Genomic DNA, 14,424 nt, shown 5'->3' with positions numbered 1-14,424 from the left:
TATTGTGGTGTACCACCCTGGTGCCTGAATTGCAACAGAATCATTGGCATTGTGAAACAACACTCCAATGAACAAGCCATGTATATCTACATTATGATCATGATGACTCTGTGAGGCTCTGCTGTCAGTTGCAACATTCACACTGCAGAACTTGGCATAATGGTTCTTTTCTCCACACCTGGAGCAGATTTTGTCAAATACTAAACAGCTTCGAGGTTTATGCACATTGCCTAACACATCTTTTTTTCCTTACATGATCCTGTACAGGCTCTGCACTTGACTTCTCATGTGCAAAAACCTGAGCAAGAGTGCCAGAAGAGTCCTTATCAGCAGCCGACACTTCACTGAGTTGTTTTGATGATGCAGACATAGCTTGTAATTGTGTTGTTGTCACTGCAGCTAGCTGACAAATCTCAACCGCCTTCTCAAGAGTAAGGTCAAATTCTTTTAACAGTTTTTCCTGTAACTTCTCAGTTGCACTGAATACAATCTTGTCTCTAATCATTTCATCATTTCAAATTCATAGCCTTGGGCTTTCAGTTTGAGCTCCGTCACAAATTGCTCAATCATCGCTCCCACCTTCCACAAATAATTCCAAAACAAGTAATGTTCAAATACAACTTTTTCCTTGGAATTCAGTACTTTTTAAACTGCTCCAACACGACTTCAATATCATCTGGCTCTCCACGAGGAAAAAAAAATGTATTATAGATAGACACAGCATCCTCTCCCACAGAACTCAACAGGATGCCAAGTTGCCTTTTCTTCGAAAACTCCTCAGCTCCAATGGCTGCAAAATAAAAATGAAACCTCTGCTCCCACGTTTTCCACTTTTCAGCCATATTACCTTGAAACACAAATGGAGGTGGTGGTCGAAGAGAGTCCATACTTCTGACACCATGTAATGTCTGTGGGTGTCCAGCAGAGTAATTAAACAGGAACCGAAGATAGGCAAAACACGTACTTTATTGTAGAATCCAACAGCCATGAAAACAGACAGATAAAAGACATGCGGACCAAGGATACTAATAAAAATACTAGAGTTAACAGGGTGCATGTGCATTAATTACAAGAGAAGGAACACTTAAAGAAACACTATATCACAGCTGTTGCGCACCATTCCTGTCACTCAGCTTCCCCATACATTTTTCATTTTAAAAAAGCTGGATGCGACTTGGGGCAGACTGGCGGTTTGCATCACTCCACTTCCAAAAGCCAAGGAGGCGACTAGTGTGTGGCTCAAAAATTTGCTACCACTTCAGAAGTGGTAGCTTTTTGAGTTGCACTGCAGAGGCCAGAGGACAGGGTGAGTATGGGATGAGAACAGGCAGCAGATGTTTGTGTGTGGAAGGAATTTTTTTGATCGATTACAGAGTTGTCTCTGGGTCAGACCAAAGTGCTGGTCTGTTAGCAGCCGGTGTGTCTTAAAGGGGACAGGGGATGGGGCCCTGCAGTAGCACTCCACTGCTCTAGTTAAAGTTCACAGAGATCTCTAACGAACATTGTATGGGCTGCAGAAAACTAGACTACTATACCTTTGTCCCAAAGGATGGTGGAACTCACACATTATTTGAGAAATGCTACAGCTAGATTCCAGTCCAGTTTCATCTTAGAGGCCAATAAGATTTCCCAGGTATAAACTTTCAAGAGTCAAAGCTCCCTTCATCAGATATCCAGTTTATATCCAGAAAATCTCGTTGGTCTAAACTAGAATGTAGCTGTTCTACGGCAGACAGACATGGCTACCATCTGAAACTATCTTAGATGCCAAAGTTCATTATATAAATTACATGCTCTGATTGTTAATCACAAAAGACCTATGTAAAAATGCAAATGTCTTGGCGACAATACATGTTACTAATTGAATACCTGCTACAAGCACCTAATCAGGGCCAGCATGTGCGAGTAGGCCAACTAGGCAGCAGCCTCAGGCACCAGATGGCCTAGGTGCACCACGAAGTGCCCCCTCTCCACACGCCCATGCCTGTCCTGACTTCACCCGGGAAGCCTGGGTGAAGGCGGGGGCATGGCCATGAGCGCCCGCTGCCATCCTGTCCTGACTTCACCCAGGCTTCCCGAGGCTTGTAAAGCCTGGGGGAAGTAGGGGGGGCATAGCTGTGAGCGCCCATTGCCATCCCCTCCTGACTTCTCCCAGACTTCCCAAGACGTGGGAAGCCTGGGCAAAGTCAAGATGGCAGCAAGCGTGCCCAGAGCTGGGCTCTGAGCGTGCCCGTGGCCTTCCGGACTTCACCGAAGCCTCCCGAGCTTCGGGAAGCCTCGGTGAAGTGGGGGGCATGTCAGTGATGTCATAATTGATATGATCCTGGGGGGGGGCAGTGGAATGTGATTCAGCCTCAGGTGCAGGAAAGCCTAATGCCAGGCCTGCACCTAATGCTTGAAGTTCAGCCAGGTTTTTCTTTAACTTTATTCATACATATCACATAATCATATGCCACAGAGTAGAGATTAGTCATGGTACACCACAGAATTTTTCTATGGTGTATCTCAGTAACTGTTAGTCCAGATACTAAGTAATGCGCTTCGTTTCATGTCTGACAAGTTTAGGAAAATATATTCTTCGTATTTATTATGCATTTGGCCTATGCAATCTGCCTTTGTTGAAAACACATGCAGTTTAGGTACTTAAGGCATATTTTATTTAAGCCTGTTATATTTGTGTTTAGTACTAAATGGCAGGTTGAATAAAATTAGGACTGCCAATCCCCAGGTGGGGGTGGGGGATCCCCCACTTCATCAAAAAGTGAAGAGGGGAGGGAAATGTCTGCTGGGCACTCCATTATACCCTATGGAGACTGATTCCCATATGATATAATGGAGAATTGATCCATGGTATCTGGGGCTCTGGGGGGCTGATTTTTGAGGTAATGGTACCAAATTTTCAGCATAGCATCCAGTACCTCTCCTCAAAGCACCCTCCAAGTTTCAAAAAGATTGGACTAGGGGGTCTGATTCTATGAACCCCCCTAAAAGGTGCCCCTATCTTACATTATTTCTAAATGGAGGGAAGGCATTTAAAAGGCATGTGATCCCTTTAAATGTGATGGCCAGAACTCCATTCAGAGTTCAACCATGCTTCTCATGCCCTTGCTCCTGGCTCCAACCCCAAAGTCCCCAGAGTTGGACCTGACAACCCTAAATAAAATATATTTGGGCTTTTCCTAATTTTAATGACTCAGTAAACGATATCAGCTATGACTTAGCAAACTGCTGTTAAATCAAGGGTTCTGTTTAAAGGTGATTTAAGGTAATTGGATTTAGATCAGGTCTATGAATAACCACTTTGCCCAGTCATCTATGATAAACAACAAGAGACACAGCCAACTACGCGAGTGTGGTATATTGTTATTTATTTATTTAAATCATTTACACCTTTCTCATTGAAACGCAAGGCAGATTACACAATGCAAATCAGTGCAGTCAATATAATAAGATGGCGTTTCCCAAAGGCAGGGTCACAACCTAGCACCAGACCACAGAGCCCTCAACGCTGGGCCGCGAGGCCTCCAGTCCCCTGGCCACCCCTCCCCCCGCCTTCCCCCACATCGTGCTTCTCTCCCCCGGGTCGTGCACCTCCGCACCTCCTTCTCTCACCCTTCCCCATCGCAGGCAGGTCAATTTCATCCTGTGCAAAGCCCTTCCCCTCCGAACGATCACCCGATCGGTGGGAAATCGATGCTGAGCTCATTCCGTGCTAGGCCAAGCTGGCTGCAGGTCAAACAGACTGCAGCTGAAAAGGGCGCATGGCTCCTCCCTCCTTGGCACTTCCTGGATGGGAAGGAAGTGCCAGGGAGGGAGAAGCCATGCACCCTTTTCGGCCGCAGTCTGTTCGACCTGCAGCTGGCTTGGCCCAGTGTGGAATGAGCTCAGCCTCAATTTCCCACCGATCAGGTGATCGGTCCCCCATGCCTCCCCCACCCGTGGCGTACCACCCCCTCCCCCCTCCCTTCCCCACTGCTGGTAAATTTCTAGCTTTGTAAAGCTTCCCCACTGACCATCTCCTCGGGGAGGAAAACGGAGCTGAGATAATTTAGCGCTGAGGCATGCCGCTGGCATTTCGAAGGGACCGTGCCTGGAAAGAGCATGTGGCTGATCCTCCCCCACACTTCAGTGGGGAAGGGATCAGCCACGCACCCTTTCCAGGCACGGTCCCTTTGAAATGCCGGCGGCATGCTTCAGTGCTGAATTATCTCAGCTCTGTTTTCCTCCCCGAGGAGGTGGGGAGGGGAGCTTCATAAAGAAGAAGAAGATGATATTGGATTTATATCCCGCCCTCCACTCCGAAGAGTCTCAGAATGGCTCACAATCTCCTTTACCTTCCTCCCCCACAACAGACACCCTGTGAGGTGGGTGGGACTGGAGAGGGCTCTCACAGCAGCTGCCTTTTCAAGGACAACCTCTGCCAGAGCTATGGCTGACCCAAGGCCATGCTAGCAGGTGCAAGTGGAGGAGTGGGGAATCAAACCCAGTTCTCCCAGATAAGAGTCCACACACAACCACTACACCAAAGCCGGAAATATACCAGTGGTGGGGAAGGGAGGGAGAAGGAGGCGCTTGCGCAGTGAGAGTCAGCATTTCTAAAAGTGAGTTGCTCCCATCCCATTTTTTTCCGTCTTTCTTTCTTTCTTTCTTTCTTTCTTTCTTTCTTTCTTTCTTTCTTTCTTTCTTTCTTTCTTTCTTTCTTTTGTGCCTCCTTTATTTCACTCCTTCCTTCCCCTTTCCTTCCTTCATATTTCTTCTTTCTCTCTCCCTCCCTCCCTCCCTTTCATTCATTCATTCTTTCTTTCAGTCAGTCTTTTCTCATCCTCTCTCTTTCTGTCAGTCTTTTCTCCTTCCTTCCTTCCTTCCTTCCTTCCTTCCTTCCTTCTTCCTTCCTTCCCATTGCTAATCTGAGTAGACCTGGGGGGGGGGGGGGATGCCCTGCCATTTCATGTTTTCCCATCACTGCCATTTCAGGTCGGTTCCTTCCTTTCTTCCTTCCTTTTCTCTGTCTCTCCTTTCTTCCTTGCCATTGCTAATCTGAGTAGACCTTTGGGGAGGGGTGGGGGAAAAGCTTGAAATGCCCTGCTATTTCATGTTTTCCCAGTCTGCCATTTCATGTATTCCCAGGATGAAAGCATTTTATATTTTTAGTTTTCTGCTATGTGATCCTTATGCTTCTTCTTGATTTTTTATTTTTGAAATTGCATTGCAAAATTCCACCATCTCCTACTTCTCCTAAAAAATATGTTGCAAGAGTTTTAGGCTTGTTTGTACATCATTTCCTGTCTCCCGGCTCCACCCCCAAATTTTAGTGGGCCATGAAGGAGAAGTGTAAAAATAACCAGGCCAAGGGGGGGGGGAGTTTGGGAAGCCCTGTAATAAGACATCTGATAAACAAAGTGATAGGACTAGGATTGGATAAAAAGTGCCATCAAGTCGCAGCTGATTTATGGTGACTCTGTAGGATTTTCAAGACAAGAGACTGACTGGACCAAAGGTCTGATTCAGTATAAGGCAGCTTCACATTCAGAGGGGGTTTCCAATTATTTGCCTCTGCATCACAGCCCTGGTATTCCTTGGTGTTCTCCCATCCAAATACTAGCCAGGGTCTACCCTGCTTAGCTTCTGAGATGTGATGAGATCAGGCTAGCCTAGGCTAACCAGTTCAGAGCTAGTCCTAGCATTAAAAAGGCAAAAGTAGTCCCCTATGCAAGCACCAGTCGTTACTGACCCATGGGGTGACATCACATCATGACATTTTCTTGGCAAATTTTTTACGGGGTGGTTTGCCATTGCCTTCCCCAGTCATTTACACTTTACCCCAGCAAGCTGGGTACTCATTTTACCGATCTCAGAAGGATGGAAGGCTGAGTCAACCTTGAGCCGGCTACCTGAACCCAGCCTCCACCAGGATCAAACTCAGGTCATGAGCAGAGCTTGGACTGCAGTACTGCAGCTTACTGCTCTGTGCCACAGGGTCCAAGCATTACAGAAAGCTAAAAGCAAAGTGTTAAGTATTAGACATGATATGTTAACAATGCCAAAGAGTGAAGTTACATGAGTAGGTAACAATGTAGTGAGAGCAAGAGTACATTTGCAGTACACTAAATAACGCATTTTGTGACTGGATTTTTGCTATTCTTAAACAGTAAAAATCCAGTTGCAAACTGCATTATTTAATGAAAAACGCATCCCAAGATAATTCATGCAACAAACAACATATGCTATACGCAGTAGAGTACACTATACACAGTCACCTTCTGGAACTACCACAACATCACATAGTCCTACTGCCTTTATAAAAAGCCATCCTGAATTATTGTTTTATATAGTTTGTGACATGCCACCACAGCAGTTTTGGTCATTTGAGCAGGGTGTTCTTCAGGTACACCTGGCACATAGGTGAGATCAGCAACTGCCAGTCCATTGCTATTCCCTGTTGTGGCTCCCACACTGTGGTACATTAGCATTTCAGACGGGTTCAGATCCTCACTCTGCCATGAAACCCCAGGGTTTTTTATGAGCAGGAACACAGTTCCGGCTGGCTTGGCATCATGGTGTGTGGCCTAATATGCAAATGATTTCTGCTGAGCTTTTTCTACAAAAAAGCCCTGGGTGAAACAATAGTGATGTCAGGGGGTGTGGCCTAATATGTAAATGAGTCCCTGCTTGGCTTTTTCTACCAAAAAAGCCCTGCAAAACCCACTTGATGACCTTGAGCCAATCACTGAATTTATCTTACAGGGTTGTTGTGAGGATAAAATGGATTGCTCTGATTTTCTTTATACATTAAAACAGGGTGGTTCCCCGCCACCAAGAACATGCCATACATATGACCAGCATAATTAAGGAGATGAGTTAATACTGGTTATGAATATTTTATTTATTTTACTTCATTTATATCCTGCCTTTCTCACCATGGGTACCTAAAGCTGCTTACATCACTTTCCTTCATTTTATCCTTGTGAGATAGGTTTGACCGTGTGTGTGTGTGTGTGTGAGAGAGAGAGAGAGAGAGAGAGAGAGAGAGAGATTGACTCAAGGTCACACAGCAAGTTTCCATATTCAAGCTTATAGTAAGCTAAAAAGGTAAAGGTAGTTCCCTGTGCAAGCACCAGTCATTTTCGACTCTGGGGTGACACTGCTTTCACAGCAGACTTTTTACAGGGTGGTTTGCCATTGCCTTCCCCAGTCATCTACACTTTCCCCCCAGCAAGCTGGGTACTCATTTTACTGACCTTGGAAGGATGGAAGGCTGAGTCAACCTGGAACCGGCTACCTGAACCCAGCTTCTGCAGGGATCGAACACAGGCAGTGAGCAGAGTTTAGGACTGCAGTACTGCAGCTTTACCACTCTGCTCCATGGGGCCCTTCTACAGTAAGCTACAGGGTTAAAATTATTGTACTAGATAATTTCCCAATATGGCCATGCAGTTAAAGTCAAGACTTAATGTCAAATATTTTCTGTACTTTTAGTTTGTACATATTTGTCAGGAGACTATTCAAATAAGGAAGGCAATGGCAAATCACCCCGTAAAAAGTCTGCCGTGAAAACGTTGTGAAAGCAACGTCACCTCAGAGTCGGAAACGACTGGTGCTTGCACAGGGGACTATCTTTACCTTTTATAAGCACAAAGGTGTTCTAACGATTGTCTCTTCACCCTATTTTGAATTATCACCCTGGATGGGTTTTCTTTAACGTTTGGCAGGTAAAAGAGGTGTGTCCTTTTCTACCAGTTTTTTTTTAAAATCCCCTTTCTTTTAGATATAATTCTTAAAAAAACCAAAAAAATTGTCCTCGCAACAGCCCGACCCAGGGAAGTTCACGGCTGAATGGGAATCCAGGTCTTACGTCTAACCACTACACCTTTTACAATTTGCAATTAATCTGCATTCGAAATGAATAGTGTACATACTATAAGGGACTAAGTAACCAAATCCTAAAACGGATCTACCTCGTCTGCCAAAGTTGGGCAAATCGTTTTGCAGCAGCACGGGAGGCTGTTCCATTTTCCCCGGGAGGTTACTACTTTCAGTCACCGCCTCTCCACGTGGGCTCCATTGAGAAGGCAACAAAGCTGGTTTTTCTGCTGTTTACAAGCAGTCGGTTTGGAAAGATCCAAAAGGAAACGCAGGGGCGGACTGAGAATTCCTTTTGGAAAGAAGCATATAGGATTGGCGGGTTATTTACAGAACAAGACTGGCCCATCCCAGTTTCCCTTACTGCCATGAGGCGAGTTGGAGGAAAACCTCTGGATTCCGTTTTATTCTCCTGCTTACCCCATATACACCCCCCCTCTGATGCAATGGTGGTACGTGGCCCTAAAGTTTGAGATTGATTCGTCGAGGAAGCGCAAGGATTGGATGTGTTTCATCTGGGAAGCAGAGGCGCGTGCCGCGCTTGTCGGAATCCAGGGGAATATATGTATAATACGCATATATTTTCTATGCTTGTTAACTTCTGCAGGACATTTCTGTAAGTACTGATGGTCGCTGGAGCACCTATCCATAGCTCTTACAAATCTTACCATCAGACAAGTGTTCGTAGCTTCTGGTGGTAGCAGGCTCGGAGCTGGACTGTGAAATGGCTAGAGTTTGCAGAGAGGAAATTATTATTATTATTATCTTTTAGCTAGAGGGGCTTTTAGCTGCAGCTTTTGCGCGTCGGATAGCGTGGGCTTGTGTTCGTATGTTTTCTTGCAATACTGAGTTTCAGAAACGTGGAGTAAGCAGCAGGTTTCTCTCGCTGAACTGTTGAACGCTTAATCTTTTAAATACCCCTCTTTGAACACCACAGTGACTTCCGCGGACGTGAAGCTTTCATGAACCAGATTCCTGCTGAAAAGAACTGCTGTTTAGGGATCGCTTGGATAGAAGCGTGGGTGAACAGATTTTGATTGAAAGTGTGATAAGATTTAACGGGTGTCTATGAATGTTCTGTTTGGCTTTATCACCAGTACGCATGAATGAGTTTTAAACCATCACGCAGTCGTCCTCCCTCCCTCCCGGTTTTTCTTTTTGATGTTTTAGAGTTGAATATACATCATGTGAGGGAGCCATACTAAGCAGTTCTTTCCAGACTGATTTTAGTCTAAATGTGAAGACTAGATTGCTTCGGAGTCATTCATACTTCCTTGTGAGTAGATAGCTTAGACAACTTCTCATGAACGTCAGATGAGCCAGGACAATATGTTTTTATTAAGGAAGTTCATATGGTAGAAGATAAGTATTCTTTGCTGTAACTGTAGTTGTATGTTGGAGGGCTCCTTCACACACATTTTTCCTGCGTGGCTGTATGTCTAAACTGAGTATTTTGTCATTAAGTGGGGGTCCACTGGCTGTGCACTTTTATGGAAACAGAAGTGAGCTGTGTCTCCCAAACCTATACTTATGGTAAAGTGGACACAGTGGCATCATTTTCACATGTGATAGTATATCTCATGTAAGGCTGAGGTAGTTCTGAAAAAAGTCTTTTTCTATATATTATGTAAAATGCAGAGGTAGATGTGGGTGATTAAAAGAATGCTGTGCTACTTTGGGCTGCAATACCACATCTGACCAGTAGGACTTCTGTCTTAAAACTGCACTAAAACCTTTGTGAAGAGGAGTTCATTTTGTTATGAAGAGGAATTTATTTTAATGGGGGGAAGGGTGCGGAGCATTAACAAGGAGAGGATCCACACACCCCACCCACACACCTGCATTTTGAATTGGCCCAGTTCTCAATGCCATCTTCTTGTGAAGACTGGGACTCTTCTGGCTGAGGAGGAAGGGGAGCATTCTGCTTTGCTAGGAGTGGTGGGCAGGTTCCTTTGTTAATTCTTCCCCCCAATAGCTAGGTGCTCTGCAGCTACACAAAAAGATTATCGTCTTATCTGATTAAAACAGAACTCCAGCTCCAGAGAAGACGTGGAGTCTGTCCCTGGGGAATTGGCTGTAAACACCTGTCTCCTCTTGAAAGGGCAGGCAAACCTCTGGCTGAAATTACTGGAATTGCAAAAGCTGACAGATGGTATTTAGTCTCTTCCTCAGCATAAGCTCTTATCTGTCTGGTGATCAGTCTCTAATCGTAGGGGTTTGGGTGAAACTTTATCTGTGGTCTAATATGTTTCTCTTGGTGGCTTTTTTCTTTTTTGCCTAGTACACAACAGTTCAACATTAAACGTCATCCTGTTAATTATAAGCAATTGTCATTTTATCTATAAGACTAAAATTAACCAATAGTTCTGTAATGAAAGTTGATAAGGATTGCTATGTGCTCACTGTTTTGTAAGTATTTCTGGGACAGAGCTTACTTGGTTTGGCTCCCTTTGGCGGTAACTCTGGAGCTGTGTGGCATATTCGTGAGATTCACTTTAGGTAGAGCATCAGTGGAAGCAAACAGGAACTCTTGCAGACAATGGATCCTCTCCCCCCTCCCACAAATTCCCAGGAAGAGAGGGATCCTGCACCCCCTAAGGAGGCTAATCAGCATGGTGTTTGTCCACTGTTCTCCCACTCCTACTCCCTGTTTCTTCACACACATGCCTGCACTCCTCCCACAGCTGGGTGAGGTTGCCTTCTCCAAGCCCTGATGACTACTGTAAAAAAGGTAAAGGTAGTCCCCCTGTGCAAGCACCAGCTGTTTCCGACTCTGGGGTGACGCTGCTTTCACAACATTTTCTTGGCAGACCTTTCTACGGGGTGGTTTACCATTGCCTTCCCCAGTCATCTACACTTTCCCCCCAGCAAGCTGGGTACTCATTTTACCAACCTCGGAAGGATGGAAGGCTGAGTCAACCTGGAGCCGGCGGCTACCTGAACCAGCTTCCGCTGGGGTCAAACTCAGGTCGTGAGCAGAGGGCTCTGACTGCAGTACTGCAGCTTTATCACTCTGCGCCATGGGGCTCTTTGATGACTACTGGGACAGAGCCATTGGAGAACCATATCTAATAATCATCCTGCTTGAGGAAACATTTGTAATAGTTAAGAACTGTTAATGTCATTTTGTTATAGAAAACAATCCCTGTAGACCAAATGGATCAGACACCAGTTGCACAACAGTATTATTATCTACACCATATAGAAGAGATTTGGTGAGGGAGAATGACTTCACAGCTGGTTGACCCTGAGATCTGGATCACATATGTGGGAGAAAAATGTGATAAAATGGACTGTACTTCTTCATATGATATGTAATCCAGTATTTATACCCTGCCATTCCCTAAAGTATAAAACATGCAAAATACAGTAAATTCCTGCCTTCATAAAAATGCTACAAGTCCTAGCTGCTAAAATGACCTTGTAGTGCTTCCTGAACATCTCTAGAAATATGAGAAATATGTCCCTCTGTTATATGCCCCCTGTAATATAGAAAACCAGCACAACTAGCAAAGAGTAGGGGCAGGATCTTTCTCTCTGCTCTGCTAGTTTTCCATTAGCATGAACTTTTCTAATGTGAAGAAATACTCAAAGCTGGAATGCATCACCTGCAGTCTATGGCAGTGTAGTCCTTTCTGCCACTTCAGGATATTGCCACCTTCTTAGTGCCTGTGTGAACAGGCCAAAGAGACAAAGATTTGCATAAGCTTCCCAGGAAATCTATAGCTGAATTTCAACCATGGACAACCAGCTCATAGGCCATGATCTTAACCACCAAGCAGCATCAGCTAGCTAGGCAAAAGGTCACTAAATGCAGCATCTCTTTAATCATATTTATTTGCTTATAATTCCAGAAGCGTATGTGGTACTTTACAGAACACCATAAGGAAAAAAAATCTCTTCCTTGAGAGTTTATACTCATATTTAGACAATGACTGGAATGCATTTGTGTGGGTGTGTGCACAACCATTGCTGAAGAGAGGCAAGGATAATATGTTGATGGTAAATTCATTTATATGCACTTAGATTTCACTTCAGATGTGGATAGAGAAGTTTAATCCAAGTCTTGATGGAATCATATTGCCCTGTGTGTTCCTAGAGACCCATGTTCTCTGGCAATGTATCAGTGTGAATGGGACCCACTTTACAATTGGAGCCCCATCCCATGTTAAATTAACTGTAGGGAAGCAACCTTCCACCTCCATTGCATAGGTGAAGCCTAAGGAGCTACTGAGAAGAGCCCCATGGCGCAGAGTGGTAAAGCTGCAGTACTGCAGTCGGAGCCCTCTGCTCACAACCTGAGTTCAATCCCAGCGGAAGCTGGTTCAGGTAGCCGGCTCCAGGTTGACTCAGTTTTCCATCCTTCCAAGGTCGGTAAAATGAGTACCCAGCTTGCAGGGGGGAAAGCGTAGATGACTGGGAAAGGCAATGGCAAACCAACCCGTAACAAGTCTGCTGTGAAAAAGTTGTGAAAGCAGTGTCACCCCAGAGTCGAAAATGACTGGTGCTTGCACAGGGGACTACCTTTATATTTTCTTTAAGGACCTACTAGCTAAAATTCTATACCTAGGGTTGCCAACCTCCAAGTTTCTGGAGAGTTAAGTGTGCGGACTCTTATCTGGGAGAACCAGGTTTGATTCCCCACTCCTCCACTTGCACCTGCTAGCATGGCCTTGGGTCAGCCATAGCTCTGGCAGAGGTTGTCCTTGAAAGGACAGCTGCTGTGAGAGCCCTCTCCAGCCCCACCCACCTCACAGGGTGTCTGTTGTGGGGGAGGAAGGTAAAGGAGATTGTGAGCCGCTCTGAGACTCTTCGGAGTGGAGAGCGGGATATAAATCCAATATCTTCCAATATCTTCTTCTTCTTCTAAGTTTCAAGCAGTCAAAATAATGCTAAACGTTCAGTGTTATTACCCAGTTGTAGAAACCTCTAATGAGCCAAATACTTCAAACACCCAAATGCCTTGAGAGATGCCTCATTTAAGAGAGAAGACCAGAGAAACAGAGACCAACAAGGCCGAAGAGTTTTGGATACCAGTGTGCAGGAGACAACAAAGGAGTCCCAGGGCACCAAGCCTTACAAAAGTCTAGAGAATTTCTTTACTTAGAATCTTTCACAAAGTGTTTGCCGTTCAGTCCAGTAGGTTCTTCCCTGTGAAACAGAGAGCTTGCTTTCAAGCACATAACTGTTACTGCCTCTTACAGAATACTGTTGGGATGTTCCCTCTAAGCTGAGTTAGTGTGAGCTAGCTCACAGTTTTTAGGTCCAAGCTCACACATTTTTACCCTGCCTCAAGAAAAATGGCCCCCAGAGCAAACTAATTTATGCAGTAACTCAAAACTAATGTTAGTAGCTCAGGAAGCAGAATTTTTGCTCACAAGACTCCATAGCTTAGAGGGAGTATTGCTTGGGGCAGGCAAGTTCCCTCACTCCTTCTCAACATACTCCATTGCCAGCCTTTAGATGACATACTATTTCTACAGGTACTCATTACATGGGCAATTTGTGGTCAACTTGTTGAAGTGGGGCATATTAACTGTAGATTAATCAATCATTTAAAAGTTAAATCAAGATCTAATTAGACGACTGTCTACTTAGCTCAGTTTGGCCACCTAAAGCCAATCTGAACAGAAGAGGAGTTGCATTGTTATCAAAGGGAAGAGTGACCACTGAAAAGTACCTGCTGCCAACAAACATCAGGTAGGGACAACGCTTTTCATATGCCTTGAGAGTATAAATTGTCAGATGGGAAATTCCTGCCTCTAAAGTGTTCTGTGGTGGCTCCAGTCCTGACTTGAGGGTAGGCTTCAGAATACGGGGCCCTATGGGGAATGGGCGGAATAGAAATATACTGAAATAAAATAAATAAATAAAATATGATGCTGGGGTACTGATGCTTTGCCCCTTAGCTTCTGGACTGTTAGGTTTCCCAAGGTTTCATCCTGTTCCCCCTACTTTTCAACATCTACATAAAGCTGGTGGGAGATCAGGAGATCTGGGCTGAGTTGCTACCAGTATCCAGATGACACTCAATTCTGTCTCATGGGACCAGCACCAAAGCAGGCTGAGGAAACTGACCTGGAGGATGTTTTGGATGAAAGCCAGGGCTTTTTTGAGCAGGAACGCACAGAAACACAGTTCTAGCTGGCAATAATATGCAAATAAGTTCCTGCTGGGCTTTTTTTACAAAAAAAGCCCTGATGAGAGCTAACAAGCTGAAAGTTAATCCCAACAAACAGAGGCGCTACTGGTGGTGGTGGAGAGGTCTGACCCAGGAAATGGGTTATCCTCTGTTCTCGATGGGGTTGCACTCCCCTTAAAAGAACAGGTTTGTAGTTTGGGGGTGCTCCTGGACCCAGGCCTCTTGCTGGATAAACAGGTGGCAGCAGGGTCAGTGGTACCTTTCAGCAGCTTTGGCTGATGAGCCATGTGTGGCCCTTCCTGGACAGAAAAGATTTTGCATCTGTGGTGCATGCCCTAGTAACAGTTAGATTAGATTACTACAGTGCACTCTACATGGGGCTGCCTTTGAAGACTGCCCAGAAGCTGAAATAGGTACAGAAT

The 14,424-nt window shown here is 45.0% G+C and overlaps 1 protein-coding gene across 1 annotated transcript in view; it reads left to right on the top strand.

Moving 5' to 3' along the window:
- The first annotated feature begins 8,338 nt into the window (after positions 1-8,338).
- The window catches only part of FRMD1 (FERM domain containing 1), a 60,314-nt gene continuing 54,228 nt past the window's right edge, over positions 8,339-14,424 (top strand). The window contains exon 1 of the mRNA XM_060242386.1: positions 8,339-8,476. The gene's annotated coding sequence lies outside the window, so the exon portion shown is untranslated. The remainder of the gene's footprint in view (positions 8,477-14,424) is intronic.

This window comes from Heteronotia binoei, chromosome 1 (genome assembly GCF_032191835.1).
Source record: "Heteronotia binoei isolate CCM8104 ecotype False Entrance Well chromosome 1, APGP_CSIRO_Hbin_v1, whole genome shotgun sequence".
Lineage (NCBI taxonomy): Eukaryota > Metazoa > Chordata > Lepidosauria > Squamata > Gekkonidae > Heteronotia > Heteronotia binoei.
This window is presented reverse-complemented; position numbering and strand designations above follow the sequence as displayed.